The sequence below is a fragment of the Ricinus communis genome, chromosome 2 (assembly GCF_019578655.1).
Source record: "Ricinus communis isolate WT05 ecotype wild-type chromosome 2, ASM1957865v1, whole genome shotgun sequence".
NCBI lineage: Eukaryota > Viridiplantae > Streptophyta > Magnoliopsida > Malpighiales > Euphorbiaceae > Ricinus > Ricinus communis.
Genome location: NC_063257.1, coordinates 21094292 through 21098082, shown reverse-complemented (window position 1 = coordinate 21098082; position 3791 = coordinate 21094292).

The following is a 3791-nucleotide window of genomic DNA, read 5'->3' as shown; positions in this document are numbered from 1 at the left end:
CAAAAAAATTTGTGTTCTTTATTTTTTTAGTAAATAGTTATTGCCATGTCATGTCATTTTTTGAAAAGAAATATTATTCTTTTTTGTAAATTTATGGGTGTTTTAAAGAAAAAAAAAAGTATTTTTGTAAATAAAAATTGTACTTTACAAACTCATTTAGTTTAAATGTAAAAATGTTATTGAAACGTTAAAAATGACAATTTTTATAAATAATCCAAAAAACTGATGAGAAAGTTCATTAGTGGGTATCCATATCCAATCTAATCCAACCCATATAATTAAGGGTCATTTTCTTATTACCCTTTTATAATATATTTAGTTCTTATATATTATCTATTTATTACCCATGCCATATAATAAGGGTGGATTATGATGGATAAAAAGGGTAATGGTGGAGTTTATTGTTACAAAGTGAAACCATGTTCTTGTTATGTCCATATTGTTATCTTTTCTTCTCTTTTACCCTTACTTTAACCTCCTCACTCTCACTGACACCACTTGCAATTTACCTTCTTCGGCTCCATGATAGTCTTCCTTTACAGTCTCAACATCATGGAACCTTTCATATGCACCACCACTTTTTTCACCTTGCCAATGGGTAGGAGTTTCTTACTATTCCAGTAAGAGCTTTCAAGTCAAGACCTTGAATCTTTATGGGTTTGGTATATCTAGGATCTCGCACAACTCCATCTCCTATATCTGTCTTTATAAACATTTGCTCTTGATGGACCTTAGTGGCAACTATTTCATAGGTGTTGTTGCTTGGAAATTGTGGCCAAATCAAACTATTCTTCTCAATGACAATAGTTTTTAAGGTTTGATCCCTCCAGCTTTTTATCAAAGCAAGTTTTAAGTTTGGATTTTGGTTATAATCTTCTCTTTGGTAATATTCCTCTTAAGGTAAGCTTTTGCAACTATCTTGAAACATTGGATTGTATAACAATTATTTGAGTGGTGAGGTTCCAAGTGAGATTTTCTCTTTGCTAAATCTGAAGTTTCTGTATCTGAACACAAATAGCTTGACGGGGTTATTGCCAATTTATCACCTTCTTGTGCATTCTCTAATTTTTAGATTCATGAGAAGGGAATATAATGTTGTATCACCTTAGGAGGGTGATTCTTAGTAATAATCAATTTCAAGGTAGTATACCAGCTACTTCGAAACAAATATACGAGTTTCATTTTTAGAGGTTCATGGAAACTTATTTGAAGGGAAAATACCACTAATATTTGGTTATTTGAGCAATATATCAATTATTGATTTTTCTAATAATATGTTATCTGGCTCTATACCTCCTGAGTTTGGAAGGCTTGCGAATCTTCAAATTCTAAGGGTTGCTTCAAACAGACTAACAAGAAGCATTCCATCTCACTTTGGTTATTGTAGTAAAAATTGATTTATCTGGAAAAACTCCTTGGGAGGAAAGCATGGGACAGTATACAAGACTGAATCTATAAACTTAAGAAAGCATTAGGCTATCAAGAAGGTAAATTTATTAGAGACAAACTTCTGCCATTAAAATGAGAACCTTGAGCTTGGTTAAGCATCAGAATGTAGTTAGAATGGTAGGTTATTGTATCAAAGATGAGTATGGCCTTATTGTGACCGAGTATATGCCTAAAAGAACTCTTGTTGATGTATTTTATAGGCAGGAGCCACACTTGGTATTGGAATGGAACACTAGATATCGCCTAGCTTTTGGAATTGCTCAAGGCCTTTCTTACTTCACCACGATTGTATGCCACAAATTATAAAGAGATGCAAAATTAAATAACATTTTGATCCATTCTAATTTGGAACCAAAGATTTGGAGACCTTGGGATGGCAAAATTGCTTCTTGGTTGTAATTCAAGCTCAATAATGTCTTTAAGAATAAGAACATTGGGTCATATAGTACTAGGTATATGCTGAATTCAACATGTTATTTTACTTAATAATAAATTTATGGTAATAGGTAGTAGCTTACCTTCTAATTTTTATTGTTTTTCTTTTATTACCTGCAATGCAAAAAATGCATGCACAATCCCCTCTTCCGATTTTCTGATCCGACACCCGATCATCCAGAGAGATTTACGGACAATCTCGACCGTCAATTTGCAAACGGAGCCCGATCGCCACGAAACCGGTGCCATTGCGAAGCCTGAGCTGAGGAGTCCGGATATATCCTCCGATCATCCATCCCTCGCTAGAGCTCACCGCTGCCAACACCTCGTCAGAAATCCCTCCTCCGGCCACCAAAGTCGAGGCCGCCACCGCCAAAAGGAAGCTCTCGCCGAGGGGAGTCGATCGCCACCAGAATCAGCCGGCAAGCCGCCAAAAATGCCTGGAATGGCGTCCAAGGCCCTGCCCTTCCGCGATTCCCACCGCGGCCGCAGTGTCTCGCCGACGCTAGCCGCATTTCCAAGGCTTACCACCAAGCACGCCCTCCTCCTTCTTCTTCCCCCCGGCTTCCTCTCTCTCCCCGATTCTTTTCTTCTTTTCTTCATCTCTATATCGACTTTTGATCCTTGAAATTTTCTTTCTTACCTTTTGGTCCCTCAACTTTTTTAATTACAACAATTTCGCCCTGCAAAATTTCCAATTAACCCTTAAACTTTTCTTTAGCTTTTCAATTAAGCCCCTAACAATTTAATTTGGGCCAAATTACAATTATTAAAAATATATAATTACATATACACCCTTGCTTTTAAATGTAAAATTATCAAAAAGCCCTTGCCGACATATTTAATTACAAAAATACCAAACATACAAATTTCTATTAAAACCCCATAATAATAAAATTATACTTTTAATCCTCATCTCAACTAAATTTCTAATTTAGTCCTAACACACAATTAATTTAATCAATCAATTTGCTAACTATTTTCCAACTTAAAATTTAATACCACTAGCTAATTAAAATACCAATTTCTCCAAAAAAATTTTATAAAAACATCCTTTATTTGTCTAACATAAAAATTCAAAATTTCATTTAAATCATTCCAATTTAAACCAAGTAAAATAAAGTAAAATTTATTTAAATAAAAACTCATTTTTCAATTATTATTAATGGAAAATTCCGGGTATTACATTCTCCCTCCTTTAAGAAAAATTTATCCTCGAATTTAAAGGAAAAAAGGGCTCACACTACGACTAAAACTAATAAGAATAGCAACCTCTCATCTCAAGCTCGGCTTCTCGGGTACTTTCCTCGGCTGAACAATGTTCAATCACAAGACCCATCGACAAAACCCTTAAGTAAAACTGGCGAACCTGAGAATCCGCGATCCTGACTTACTGGTCCTCGGAATCAAATCTTCACTTACTTCCACACACCGAGGGTCCACCACAAGCAAAGGATCGAAAATACATTTCTTCAACATAGACCTACGAAATACTGGATTGACCTGCGAGGAAATATTTGGCAGCAAGTCCAACTTACATGCCACCTCACTAACCTGCTGACAATTCCAAGGGTTCCCATAACTTGCCTTCCTTACCAAACCGCACCACTTCTAGCACACGAGATGCCTTAGAAATACATACTCTCCAATACAAATTTTCACGTGTTCCCATTCTGGGTTTGCACAACCTCTCTGCTTCTTGAAAGCTATTTTCAGTTGCTCGCGAGAAGACAATCTCCTCTGAAAGATCTGGACTAACTCTGGTCCTGCTAAAAATCCACTCGCCAACTTTCTTCCTAATGACGTGTCCCTTGCACGTACAGAAAATCTTTAACATCCACATCACATCATCCATGTCATATCATCCATCTGGTTGCCATAACCGATACAAAACCATAACATCCTGA